The 15,784-nt window shown below is 33.1% G+C and overlaps 1 protein-coding gene across 1 annotated transcript in view; it reads right to left on the bottom strand.

Moving 5' to 3' along the window:
- The window catches only part of LOC140445177 (choline/ethanolamine transporter flvcr2b-like), a 47,119-nt gene extending 41,412 nt beyond the window's left edge, over nt 1–5,707 (bottom strand). Inside the window, exon 1 of the mRNA XM_072537051.1 lies at nt 5,431–5,707. The gene's annotated coding sequence lies outside the window, so the exon portion shown is untranslated. The remainder of the gene's footprint in view (nt 1–5,430) is intronic.
- Between the last annotated feature and the right edge of the window lie 10,077 nt (nt 5,708–15,784).

The following is a 15,784-nucleotide window of genomic DNA, read 5'->3' as shown; positions in this document are numbered from 1 at the left end:
ATTTTTCTTAAAAAACATACCTCTTACGTTGTATACTGTTAATACTACAGTAAATAAAGATTAGAATTTAATCCATTTTTAAAAACAACGCTGTATAGATTGATGAAGAATATGGGATTTGATTATGAAGGATATAAGAACTTGAGAGAGTGGTTTGAATGTAGTAGTGCAGAACTATTTAGAGCAGCAGTCAACAATAGCCATGATGATTTCCAATCTTCGATAGAAGATGGAACTTAAATAAGAAGAATGAGATTTGTGTTTGCAAAAAAGGTAGGAAGTCAATATTAATAGAAAAACCTGAGACTATATTCTGGAGCCATCAATATCTTCGTCAAATTGAAGTCAGTACATTGAAGGATCGTGAGTAAATATCGGACACAGCGTTAGTAGTAAGTGGGTGGTCACTACTGTAAAATTACACTGCGATGCATTTATTCGTGGTTTGACTATAGGTTTAAATTTTCCTACTGCTTGTGGTCGCTGAACTAACGTTATTCTTAAGATATATAACGTAGATATGTTCGTAATTACATACATACATACAGATTTACAATTCTACCTTATTTGTAATTAGGTCCACAATGAATTATTTTTCGTAGATACCGGTATAAGTTTTACATTCTAACAATTTACTATTGAATCTATTTTAAACTTAAATTAAACAAGTGTTTACAATTTTCAAGTACTGCTGATAAGCTAAACGAAAAACAAAAGATATTACGCCAACGAACGCTGATGATTACTTCTTCGAAATGAAAAAGATCAATTGTTTAAAATATATGTCTAATAAGACTGTTCTTCATGAGAGTATGTACTGCAAAATGACTGCGTATAGTAGGTTATTGATTATGTACTTTAGAAAGGAACTACAACGTTAAAGGGGCCTTATTGTTTCGTATAAACTTTTTTTTTTGGGCCTCCAAATACGAAAAAACTCTAATTAACTCTATGTACTATATTAATTATCGACTGATTATATTATGCAGTTTTCATCAAATTGGTTACATACAATGGCACTAATGTCTCAATATAATATATTTTGTCAATCTCACTCTTAAGTAATGTTGTTGTTTGCTTATGTTGTTATTAGTTATTATCGTGTTATTTGATTTAGTTGTTCATAGTTTGTTTTATGTTGTTTTAGCTCATAGCTTTAACTAAACGAAAAGAATAACGTAGGGCCTAATGATGGGGCATATATTATAAGCCTTGAAACTGGTCGCCCAAAATTTACCACCAATAAAAAATAAAGACTATGACTCCGAGTATTGACTCATTTTCCATATACTAGTATTATGGACTCACATTGGTAACCTTTTCATCATTTTATTATTAATTTCATCTCACAGTTAATGCATCGGTTACGCCATATAGTATTATTAAGGCATCCTTCTAATCTATTTGCTCTTTGTACTTGATTTCTTACTTTTTTTCAACCTCTCCATAGCTGGACAGCGTAATTCCTAGGTACTTTTTTATTTATTACTTGTTCAACGCTTACTTAATCGACTTCCAGTTTACATATTATTGGTTCTTTACTGATTACTATTGTTTTTATGACTTCATCCATGATTAGATTAAATAGCGTAGAGCTTAATGAATACCCCTGTCTTATTCCATTGCTCGTATCTATAGTTTCTGTAAGCTATCCATCTATTTTGACTTTCTTCTTATTTTTTTGATACCTGTTTTTCTTCTAAATGTGCCTATCTTCTAGAGATGTTGGCAACCACATTGACCCATCTTATTGTATTCACAGCGGCTCGAAATAAATCAATTGAAGTTAGACCAGTCCACCTCCTAAGATTAACCAGCCAGGATATACGCCTACGTTCAGGACCTCTCTTACCCTCAAGCTTGCCTTGTAGAATCAACTGTAAAAGTCGGTATTTATTATTATGCATGATGTGGCCGAAGCAAATTTTCTGTTCTTTACGGTGTTGATAATTTCTTTGTCTTTTCTTAGCCTCTGGAGAATAGTTATATTACTTGTGTGGTGTATATATGAGATCCTCAACATACGTCGGTAGCACCACATTTCAAATGCCTCTAATCGTTTTATGGCATCTTCTGTAAGGCTCCAGCTTTCTACTCCATAGAGGAGGACACTTAAGTAACATCTAAGAATTCTTATGCGTATATTGATACTTAAAGATAGGTTGCAGAGAATCTTCCTAAGGCTGTTAAAAGAGCCTCTGACTTTTTCAATACGAGTTTTTATTTCGTAGCTGTGATCCCAAGTATCCTTTAATATTGCAGCCCAAATAGCATATTTCACTCTTTCTAACGGTGTATCGCCTATTGTAATTTAAGCGTTTATATTGGTGTTCTTACTAATAATCATTATTTTTGTCTTCTTGCAATTACGTTTTAGGCAGTATTTGTTACATGTTTCTACAACGTTATCCATCATCCTTTGGAGCCCCTGCGCACTATCTGCCAGCACAACTGTATCGTCTGCATATCTAATATTGTTTATAAGTTGGTCATTTACAGCAATCCCATCTTCTGATTCGTCCAATCTCCTCTAAAGATGTTTTCAGATTATATGTTAAATAATGCTAGTGACAATGTGCAAACCTGTCTAACTCCTTTTTCGACTGTTAAGCTCTCGGACAGTTTATTTTCTAATCGCACTGTTGCTTTTTGTTGGAGATATAAGTTTGAAATTAGTCTTATATCCTTACCATTGAGTCCTAATGTTTTTAGGATATCGATTAGTTTTCCATGTGGGACTTTATCAAATACCTTCTCGAAATCAATGAAACATGCATACACATCGTAGTTGACATCCCTGGTTCCCTGTATTAGAACTTGCAAACCAAAAAGTGCTCCCCTCGTTCCGAGTCCTACTCTGAATCCAAATTGAACTTCACTCAGGTGTTCTTCTAATTTGGTGTATATGCGCAAGTGAATGATAGTAAGGAGTACTTTAAGTACATGGCTCATCAAACTAATTAATCTATGTCCTTCACATTTTCTAGCGTTGGCTTTTTTAGGAAGTGGAATAAATATTGATATTAGCCAGTCTTTTGGTAAATAACCAATCTTGTAGATGTTGAATACCTTCGTAAGAGCTGTGATTTTGTGTGCCTCTAATAGCTTTAAAATTTTACCATGCACCTCATCAGGTCCTGGTGATTTCTCATCTTTAATCCGCTTAATGGCCATAGTTACTTCTTCGTTTGTTATTTCTGGGCAGTAGGGATTGTTTATTTTAGTCGGACTTCGTGCTGCATCTTCGAATAATTCTTGTAAATATTCTTTCTATCTTTGTAATTTATCTTCAATGGTAGTCAAAATCTGGCCTTTAATGTCTACAACTATGCCTGTATTGCGTTGTTTTCTGATATTCTGTACCTCTTTAATTTTTTTGTGCATATGAAAATCGTCATGTTTGCGTTGTAGTGTTTCAATTTCCGTACATTTCTCCGTCAGCCATGCTTCTTTTGCTCCTTTTATCTCCTTTAGTATAGTCTTATGCAACTTTTTGTATTCGTTGTCATTTCTACCTTTTAATTTTCTTCGTTCTTCCATCATCTGCAATATTTTGTCTGTCATCCATTCTTGCTTCTTTTCTCTTTTTAATTTTAGATATTCATGCGAAATTGTGGTAATAGATGTCTTCATTTCGTTCCACTGTTCTTCTGTGTCTCTAGTGGTGCCTTCGACTATTTTCGCAAAATTCTTATTATTATCTGTTTTTACTTTTTTTTGGATGCCATTTTCTTTTAGTAGTCTTATATCTATCTTGGGCCTCAATTTCTTATGTCTGTTTAAGACCTGTTTTTAATTGCTTTTATAGTATACAGCAGGATCTCTTTACTATACAAGAGATGTATTATATCTTTAAGCCTTATTCTTTCAAATGCCTTCTTTAAGTTGATCAAACATAGAAATGTGGGTCTATTATATACTAATGCTTTCTCCGTAATCTGTTTTATGACGAATATTACATCTGTACATGACCTTCCGTACAGAAACCTTGTTGCTCATTGTTGTTAAGTTGTTTAGCAAATTGATATCTCCGTTGTTTTTGAATAATAAGATTAGCTTGCTTGTCCTTCATTCTTCTGGTATTTTATTGTATCTTATAAGCTTGTGAACTAATGTTGTCAGTTGAACCGTCATCGCCCCTCCACCATATTTCAACAATTCATTTCATTTCCATCTTTACCTATAGTTTTTTTGTGTTTTTTGTCCTTCATGCTTACTTATGTGACTTTTATAGAAAAATTTGTGATGTTTGTGGTTCCAACGTTATTTGTTGTTCCTCTGTATATAACCTCTGTATGTAACTTGTTTAGATAGTTATTTCATGCATCCTTTTCGATGTGTTTTGGGCCTATTAATTCTTTTATCTCTGCTCTTTGAGCTTTTATAAAGCGCCATATTTCTTTTTGTAAATCATAAAAATCATGATCTAATTCTGTTAAGAAGCGTTCCCAGTGCTCGTTTAATTCTTCTAACACGTTGCATGTGTTTCATTTCTTATTCTCTTCACTCAATATTTATAGAAACCTACTGTATTTTTCATTAGTCTTTTTAGAAAATTCTTTGATTACATATATTTGATCACTTTTTTCTCAGCCTTTTCTGCTGACTGACTTTTCCTTAATCATTCTTGAATAACCTTTGGATGATGAAATAATTGTAAAATAAGTAATAGTTTTAGATCGGTATTACAGAGTACTGAAGAAATATATGGAGATATATGCAGCATCGATATGGTTTGCATGTTTGCATGACAAATTCGAATGAAGCTAAAGGGAAAATTTTGTAAAACTACCATAAGACCACCTATGATGGAGAAGGAAAAACAGCGAATGCATGTGAAGGAAATGGGAATACTTAGATGTATTCAAGGAATGACAAAATAGGATAAAATGAAGAATGATCATATTAAAGAAAGTCTAGAGGTGGCACCAATTGATGCTAAAATGAGAGAGCATAGGTTAAGATGGAACCTAATACGAGGAACTGCTGATTTGCAGTAAAGAGAAGACCAAACAAGATCTAAGAAGACGCTTAGGCAAGACATGTCGATAAAGGCGATTAATGTTAATGTGAGCCAAAATATAAACATAGGGAAATGCATTTAGGGAAGCCAACTCCGCATAGGGATAAATGCAGAGAGAATGATGATGATGATGTTCTTGAAATCAAGTTTTTATAACGAGAGAAGTATAGCGTTTGTTGGAAGAATATAACAACATACTAAAAACGAATCAATCATTGTTTTATCCTTAAATCTTCAGACGTACGTAGTGTATTTGAATATTACTGCTAATTATGTATATCAATAAAAAATAAATTAAAATTTAAATAGTTTTTTGTCAAAAGAATAATTGATTCAAGCAATATTATAACAAACTACTTTAATAATTTGAAATATATTAACCTAGAAATAAAAAAGTCCATACTCACCAAGAAATGATTTCTACAAATAATATAACTAAGTAACTTTGAGATTTCGGGACTCGTGGATGACTGCATCAATAAAGTACGAACGTTATTAGCTTAAAAATTATATCGTGACTCGATAATTAGTACCAACACTTCGCTAATTTAATATATCAAACACTCGTAACAATGGTATTTAAACCTCTTAAATATTTATACAATGAATCTTATCTCACATAGACACTTTAGTTTTTGATAAAAGTGCGGAATTTGGTGAGTGACACTCTCCTTGGATAGTAAATTACACGTTGGGAGATGGAGTTGGACCAGTATAAATTGGAGTGATCTACAAATCTTTGTTATACTTGTAAGGCTAATACGGAAATTTGTCCCGGTAACCATCAAGCAAGATCATTATCTTTAATGAGTACCTATTATTTTATCAAAAGTTCCGAAGTCATAGGCGCAGTTGCATTTTATTTATGAACGAAAAAAAATGTGCATATATATGTATATGAATAGCTTATTTATGAAAAGATATAAATCACTACTTTATGTAAATTGAGATTATGACAAAAATTTGTTTTAAATACTTATATCTAACATTTAGTCATAAAATAATATAAGTCTTCAGTGCTGTTGATAGGTAGGCAACTAACAAAATATTTCATCCATTTATGAAACGATATAAGTCATATGACTTATATCGTTTCATAAATTTGCCGCTGATCTTTGACTGACGCTAGTAGTGTCATGAACACAGCGATTTTGCCTGGTTATAAATGACAAGCAGGTTGTTTTGTTGTTGTTTATATACAAATACTTCGATATATCAGCTATTTTTGTGTAAAATACTACATATTTGATTTAATATGAGTGATAATGAGATTATAAAAAAGAGAAAGAAGGGAAAAATGTTTGTTAAAATCCTTTATAAAAGGTATATAAAATAAAAAAAACCCAAACGGGCTATGTCATGAGGACAAAACTATCATAGAGTTAGAGACACTGATGATGGAATATGAATTCCGAAAACGGTTTGTCTTCATGACATAGCCCGTTTGGGTTTTTTAATTTTATATACCTTTTATAAAGGATTTTAACAAAAAATTTTTGTGATACATGGTATACAGCCAGCTACAGGAACTTTGTTTCCTTGTGGAAGAAAGAAGGGAGTTAAAAACTCAGATGAGTATAAAACTTTTAATATTAAGAGAAATCGGTTGTTGGGACAACCATATACAAGTTACCAAGAACACATAGTTCCAGAAAAGGTCATTAGAAAACCTTATTTTATTGAAGGTGCAAGTCAAAATGTTTTGAGAAGATAAGCAGAAGCACAGCAGACAAAATTGAGATAATGAAAAAATTATATTCTTTTTCGTTTTTCATCATTGAAAGCGGTAGGTTTTTATAAAAGGGATAATAAAGTGAGTCTATGAAAGGTAATAGACTTAAAATGTCCTTATATTTTTCTTGGCTGATTCGAATTTGCTGTTTTTCATAGACAAAAGAAACAATAATGTTTGACCAGTCGTAGTTATTCCTTTTTCCCCTTCAAAATATTTGGTTCCAGGAAACGCTTTCATTACCTTCATCTTTCGTCTTTCTCACGAATAAACTAGATTTTAACAAATCTGAAAAAGAGAAGAAATCTTCAGTTTTCATTTCATATACCTTATATTTCTGACTACTCATTCTCACTAAATTATACCAGTCGTAAGGTACAATAATTACCCCATCGAACTCTTTCTTCTTCCTCTCTATATTGGCATGATCTAAGTCGCATTCCAAATGCGTATGTCCTGGAACCTAATATTTATGATATATGGTTGTTACAGAAGGTTTAATGTTAAATACGTAAGTAAAGAGAAACGGAATAATATTATTACGATTTTGACCTGGGCATGTATCAGAATAGAATACGATATGCTTAACTTCGTTGGGTATATCCTGAATGAACTTCGGTAAACATGAAGTAATTTTATTGGTACCACGTTGACCATTACCTTCATGCCACATTAAGCAGCTTATGGTTTTCGAATTGCAATTCCTTGCTGTGAAATTATATGTCTATAATTTAAGTTTGTAAAACTGATACATGTATTCAAGCACGGTGTAGCAAGATATTGCTGGAGATCAAATACGGCCATCAGTATTTTCCTTCAGAATTGCGTGATCTAATTTTATCATCTGCCTTAGATTTGTAAGGCAGATAATAATTCCAGAAATCTGAAAATAGTACTCATTTTCATGTTGGAAAAAAGTTGAGCTAAGGCAGAATTTTACACCTAGGAATTCTTCAAGTGGAAGAAAAGAATGTGTTTGGATGTTACTCCATCTGGTTTTAACATACTTTACAGCTATATCAATTGGAATATTAGTGTATAATGATTTTACGTCCATACAAGTTTGTGATTCATTGGTACTGTTTTGAAATAAAATTGTGAAAATCACAAGAATGCTGTATATGATAGTCGATTTTACCGATTGCATTTCCCAAAAGGTCAGCAAAATACTTGGAGAGGTTATATGTTGGACTTCCAATGTTACTAATAATTGGGTTATTGAAATGTTGTTTTATGCACTTTTAGAAGCCCATAAATATATGAAGATGTGCCATTGTGAGATATTAATTTATTTTTCAAAGTTCAAGTCTATGTATGTTTTATTATACCATTTGTTAATGAGAGAATTTAAACAAGTTTGGATCTTATTTGTAAAATTTGCTTTTTCTTTCTTTTATACTGTTTTATCATTTATTAATAATTTAAGATTGTTTAAATATTCAGATTTTAACATTATTACTGTTTTGTTACATTTATCTGCTATTAAAATGAGTAGGTTTGTATTTTGTTCTAGGAAAGCTATAGATTGTTTTAAATAATAATTATATTGATTTTTCTGATGACCTGCATGTGTTTGTATTTTTTAAAAATAATTTGTGATTATGTTGACTACTTTGCTTCTAATTTCGTATATATTTAATTTATTAATGTATTTTAGACCATGTATGTTAGACGTTATTTATAAATTTAATACCTCCATCCGCTTCTATATACCACGAATTCCTACTGTCACAAATGTTCGCGCCAACCCCCTGGCCCATGCCCGCTTCAATCCCTACGCTAACCCACACGCCAACCTTGACCCAAACTACATCACCATCAACGGTATAAATTAACCGTCCTCTGTTTCCAGTACCAGTAATGCATTTGTTAGTAATTAATGTAGTAGTGTCTGGGGGCTCGAGAGACTAAGACCTTAAAAGCCCTGAAGAAGACATCAAAGAGAATGTCGAAAGCTTGGAACAATGATAAGTGACGCTGTTCAACCCGGAAGACTGTTAAATTTAATATTAATTCTTGTAATAGTATTAATCTTAGCTCTAGGCTTAATTGTACCAACCGCTGAAATCTTTCGGAACTTTTTTGCAGCAGCACCGAAAAGCCGTACTGATGTTGTGTTGAACCAAGTTCTGAGGCCCTTCTTTTACCTGGACCTCTCTTTCCAAATATTTTTCTTTGTCCACAGGATATTCTCCGATATAGCTATATCTCAAATGCTTCAAATCTTCTGCACATATCTTTAATTATATCTGGTATATTTCGTTTGCAAGTCCTCTATATTGTAACAATATAACAACCAATGTATAACAGTAGAGTAACTAGCTATAACATTGCGTGTTAATTTTTTAGGCTTCGACTAGCTCTGTCTCTTAGCTGAACATACCTCTTATCTTAAATGTAAATCTACACAGAGAGAACTGACAGGGATAAATAAAAGATTATATTATCCAATCATATTTATTATACTTAACAAAATATTAATAGAAAGCAAATCTTGTCTAAAGCTTTACAAATAAAGATGAAAAAATGATACTTATGACACAGTGTATTTCTGTCACATCCGGAGGTAAGGTTAAGTTGCAGTTGAATTAAGTTTCAGATAGATGTTGGCCTAGTCTAGTGTTATCTGTAGTTATTGTAGTAAGACATATTACTGCTTTTGTCCCATTTGTGGTATGTCCCAACAAAAGGTGGGCAAGAAAAATTTGTATTTAAATACAAATCCCTTACATTTTTCTGAATCATTAATATTATCCGCAAAATGGCTATAATAGCTATGGTTTGAAATATTTTATCATGCTTAATCCCATAAAAAACGCTAAGGCGCAACTCAGCGACAACTAAGCGACAAATAACCGACAAATGTCTGAGATGTAATCGAATGGAAGTTAATTGTCGTTTAAAAAAAAGGTAAAAATGATAAGAATGAATCTTAGCTTTTTCTTATATTAAATTTTTTCACCTTATCTGTTAAAAGGCGGACCGCCACATCATCTATATTGTGCTTCTTATTGCGTCGTCTCCTTTTGAAGGTTGGCGATCCAAATGGCAATTGTAGCTTTGGAAACTGCTGCACGAAAGATTTCTGTGGATGAGTAGTCAAACCATCTCCTCAGGTCTTTCAGCCACGAATTCTATCGTCTTCTAACTGATCTTTTGCCCTGCACTTTACCTTTCAATATGATTTGGAGTAATTCATAATTTTCACCTTTCAACACATGACCCAAGTATTATATTTTCCTCTCTTTAATTATGTTAAATAATTTTTTTTGTTTACTCATGCGCCAAAGTACCTCACCGTTGGTAACTTTTTGTACTTATGGAATTCTCAGCATCCGTCTGTATATATAAATTTCAATGGTATTTACTCTTATTTCTGTTTCAGAGTCCATTTTCCAACTTTCACAGTCATACAGCAAAACACAGAAAACATAACATATAATTCTGAGCTCTAGACTAAAGTCTGATCTTGTAAAAAATGTTTTCATGTTCATGAGTGTTTTCCTCGCTTGTTTGATTTTTGATAGGATTTCTTTTTTTGAGTTGCACTGGCTGTTGATATTTGCTACCAAATATGTTATGGAAGTTATTTATTCCATTTATTGACCCTTGGCATACAAATGTACGTTTTTTCGTATCTTTGAAAATACTATAATTTTAATTTTGGAAACGTTAAGATGTACCAAACGTTGGTACCGCATTTATTATATTTTATAGTTCTTATGGTTCCTGTGCTGGTTCCGTTAATCTTAATTCTACCTTGGACCTCGTCTAATGCTTTTCTGAAATTAGATTTCGTATACAGATTAAATAATAGCGGTGATAAGACGCAACCTTGCCGCACTCTTCGTCGGATTCATATATCTTCATCATCTTTATCGCACTTCCAAAAAATCCAATAGACAAGAAATGCAAAGAATGCCGCACATCAATTGCGACATAAACGCATGTCTAGTTGATTACGAGAAAGCGTTTGATTAGAAAGTAAATAGTTTGAAGGAAGTAGGAATTAACAACAAAAATCTGAAAAATTATAAGAAAATAATTATAGAAACTTTTATTGGTATCAGACCGCAAAGCTCAGAATTAAAGGTGAACACACCGAATGCGTGAAAATCATACTAGGAGTGAGGCAAGGCTGTATTGTGTCTCCTCTTATTTTTAATCTCTACTCTGAAAGAATATTTAGCAATGCTTTGCACGAAATTGAAAAAGGCATTTTACTTAACGGGTACCAGCTAAACATCAGATATATATATATATATATATATATATATATATATATATATATATATATATATATATATATATATATATATATATATATATATATATATATATATATATATATATATATATATATATATATATATATATATATATATATATATATATATATATATATATATATATATATATATATATATATATCCAAACAACACAGTTTATTAGGGCTGCAGTCAGTAGGTTTGGCCGGGATGTTATAGAAACACTCTTTTGACTTTTGGTCGAGCTTTCGGAATTGTTTTATTCCTTCTTCAAGACACTGTAATTAGAATAAAGTGTAAATATTTACAACATATCTCAAATTGTCATTACAACTTACTAGTCGTTGAGATTATTTTTCTAAAGCTATGACACTCAACATTAAAAACACACATATAAAATATAACATTTAAAATAATGGACACTATACATTTTAAAATTTAGTTAAATTTTGTTAGTGACATCTTTTCATGGTGTGTTTTGACTGATCCATATTCTATAAAATCCCGGTCAAACCTACTGACTGCAGCCCTAATAAACTGTGTTGTTTGTTTATATCGACAGTCAATAATATCCAGTATTTCTTATATATATATATATATATATATATATATATATATATATATATATATATATAATGTCGGTTTACAACGTTCTTCGACGTCTTCCGATTTCCAATCTCCATCTCATTCTATCGTTCCATAGATCGTCCTCCAGTTCTCTTTTTCTGATTTCTTTATCAACTCCTTCTCTCCAACTTCTTCTAGGCCTTCCTGGTCTCCGCCTACCTCTTGGTTGCCATTCAAGAATTTGTCTTGGTATTCTATTCTCCAGCATACTCCTTACGTGTCCGTACCATCTGAGTTGTGTCGTTTTGATGTCATCAACAATATTATGTGTAACCCCCATGATTTCTCGGACTCTCTCGTTTGTTATTCTGTCGCGTCTGGAGATTTCCGCCGAGCGGCGCCAGAAGTCCATTTCTGTTGCTCTAAGCATTTTCTCTGTTCTGTCTTTTAGGGGCCACACTTCGCATCCATATGTTGTGATACTTTTTAGCATGGTGTTCTTTAGAGATGTTTTTATCCCACAGTACGCTGTTCAGTAAGGCTATGCCTTTCCTTCCCTGTGTATTTCGTTCCTTAATGGCTGCATCTAATTTTCCGTCCTGAGTGATCTTAATTCCTAGGTATTTGTAGTCGTCACATAGTTTGATCTCTTGATTTTCCTCTACGAGAAGGTTATTTTGATCTCCTCCGATACTCATGTACTCAGTTTTTTCCATATTCACTTCCAAACCCCACTCTGTAAGCTCTTCTAATAGTTTTCGCATCATGTAACTAAGGTCTTCAGGGTCCTGTGCGATGATGACCTGGTCATCCGCAAAGCATAGAGTGTACAAAGTTGAGTCCATTAGTGGTATGCCCATATTCGTACATTTTTTCTTCCATTTGTTGAGTGCTGCTTCGAGGTATATTTTGAATCATTTTGGGGATATACAGCATCCTTGTCTTAGTCCTTTAGTTACTTTGAATCTTGGTGTTATCAGATTTCGTGTTTTAGTTCTTGTTATTTGTTGGTAGTACAACGTTTTTACCGCTTCAATCAATTCTATATTTATATTTGTTTTCCCTAGGGCCTCCCATAATTTATCAAGCGGGACACTATCATATGCTTTCCTAAGGTCTACGAACGTCAGGTGGACTTCTTGGCCACGAGCAACTTTCTTTTCAATTATTTGAGTAATAGAGAAGACATGGTCTATTGTAGATCGACCTGCACGAAAACCAGCCTGTTCTTCGGCTTCCATATCTTGGTATTCTTCTTCTATTCGATTTTTTATTATAAACATCAGATATGCAGACACCATTGTAATTGCAGACAACCTAGAAGACCAACAAGTCCTTATGAACAAAATTACGTACCACAGTCAACAATATGGACTCAATATAAACGTAAAGAAGACAAAGCTTGTAAGAATAAGCAAGAAAAAGATAACAAAAGGTCAACTCTACGTCAACCCCAGTAAAAAGAATGAAGGACTACAACTACTTTGGCACTACAATAAATGAAGAATGGACTAACAACGAGGAGATAAGAGTGCGCACCAGAAAATCTAGATCTACCTTCAACTGGATGAGGGACCTTTTCAAGAGCCACAACCCCTCTCTTGGTATAAAAGTACGAACGCAGCGATGCTACGTCTTGTTTATACTGTTTTATTGTGTTTTTAGTGAGTTCAACTATACTAAAATATTAACTACAAGACTTACAATATAATATAATAAGACTAATTTATAGTTCCTAATTCGTAAATATCAATAACCTTAATTGAACCAGCAGTGAGTTTAAACCTCCAAACGAAAATATATTCAAAAACATTGCCAAAAAGCACGGCTTGTTATGTATAACTACATATAAATAAGCGAGTACCAAGATATGATAATCGTTGTATTATTGCGTTCGATATAATGCCCGTTAGTCGATAATTTGTTATTGTTGGTGATTAGGTTTGTTTACCATTCGTAAATATATAGTGAATATATTATATAGTGAATTAAAAAGTATTTTTAATTTAACGTCATTTACAAACTAAGCCCAAAAAGCACATTACATATTCCCAGCATCATCATCAACCCTTTCCACCATTACGTGTTGAATCGTGGACTTTGAACGAATATATATATGCAGAAGATTAGAAGTATTTGAGATGTAACTATACTGGGTCACCAAGTCATAGATAAGGATGTCCTCAGAAGAATGAAGAAGAACCGAGAAGTACTGACCACCATCAAATCTCGAAAGTTACAATACTTCAAACACATTATGCGAAATGAATCCAGATATACCCTCCTACAAGCCATTCAGCACGGAAAAATATTTGGAAAGCGAGATCCAAGAAGAAGGACAATATCCTGGTTAAGGAACCTCAGAACCTAGTTCAACACAAACATGTGTGTAGCTTTTCATGTTGCTGCAGTGTCGATGATGATCGCTAACATTAGTTACAATAGGCACACCAAGAAGAAGAATATAATCTGTAATCCCTATTCTGACTCTTATTATGATATTTGGAAATGTCACGTAGCACTTATCTAAGCTCTTATCCTAACTCTTAGCATTAATTCTAACATCCACCACTATATGGCTCACTGAATCAATTTGATTTTTACCACAGTTTTTTTAGTATACCTGTGTGAAAATATATGCAGGATAAATCAATACTAGGAACACCCATTGTCCAAGAACCGATAAACTCTTCTTTACGTTGACTTATTTGATTAGATTTTCAGTTTGTTTATTATAAAATCTTTCTACAGTGTTTCTAAAAGCAGTTACTAGCATTTTCTAGCATTTATTGGATAACATGTAATTGGATAACATGTCTGGAGTTGCTCATTTCTGCTCTCCTGCTGCTCCATTTTCTCTCTATCTGCCGGTTTCGCGCCTATTATCTCCAAGTGCTCACGTCTAGCAAATTTTGCGCATCCGCGACTTCATCCTCCCGCCTTTTCATGTCCTTTCTATTGGCCTTGCGCCTGCATTTTACTATCTACGGCTCTTTTTGGCTTACTTTTGTCTCCCATTCTCACTGCATGAGCAGCACATCGAAGTCTTTGAAGTTTAACAAATTCTGAGATCGGCACCTCTATGAACAGTTGTTAGAGTTCATGGTTGTACTTAGATCTCCATACTCCGTTTTCGTCAATAGGTCCAAATATATTTTTCAAAGAACTTTTCTTTTAAGGTTATTCATTGTTCAAAGGTTATTTTCCATTGAAAACTACAACATTTCTATGTCTCTTTCGTTACTTCTATCTATTTGGTTGCAAGTTGCAATACATTGATCATTCTTTGTCGTCTTTTTTACTTTCATTTTCGCATTCAAATTACCCGTTTTTATTACATAGTGAGCTTTCAATTATCTACTTCCCGTGCAAGGTCTTCGTAGGGCATGCGTACTTATTTGTTGCCATGTGAGCATGTTGAAGCGAAGGCTTGAATTATTCACTTTCTATATAGTATAAAAAATGTGCACATCTTAATTTTAATTGACCTTTGCTCTTACTTTTTATCTTGTTAATAGCATTGACATCCCATGTTGTATAATTTAAGGTTGAGATATGATAACGCTCGGTCGGAGAAAAAACCAGAGCATGCATGGGCATGTGCAAAAAATGATTACCAACTTATTTTGCTACCACGTTGCAGTTCTGTGCGAATAATCCACAAACTACAATATCCTTCACAGCCAACATAAACCATACCGCGGCGAATATGTTAAAGATGTTATACTCCATTCATACTGACATCGAGAGGTCTTTTAAAAGAATAAAAAATTTGAATGATATCTTATACACACTTTTTTATGTTAATTTAAAGATAGGAAGTGCTTAATTAAAGATTCCTTATAATAGTAGTAAATATTGTTGTACGTCACATACCCCTCACTGCGGCCCTGTGCGTTAAAGAAATTCCAGAAGCTTTTCCATCGCCGAACTCCGATACAAAGATAACCTTCGAGAATTTCGGATTCTCCCGACTTTTGGACCGTCGTCCAAGCCATCTGCTTTCGAGAACTGTTCTTTCTCATTATATAAGCCAGGATGGGCGGGCTCTACTATTAGTATTGGTGATTCTATGCATCAATTTGAATTCTTCCAAGGGATAATTATTGATATATTTAGTTAATTGTGATATTTATAATTGAGTTTTAGAGTTAAATAAAGTTAGTTAAACCACGTTGTTTTTTACGTAATCTC

The sequence above is a fragment of the Diabrotica undecimpunctata genome, chromosome 7, assembly GCF_040954645.1.
Source record: "Diabrotica undecimpunctata isolate CICGRU chromosome 7, icDiaUnde3, whole genome shotgun sequence".
Lineage (NCBI taxonomy): Eukaryota > Metazoa > Arthropoda > Insecta > Coleoptera > Chrysomelidae > Diabrotica > Diabrotica undecimpunctata.
The sequence above is the reverse complement of the archived record's forward strand: the minus strand, read 5'-3'. Positions and strand labels throughout refer to the sequence as shown.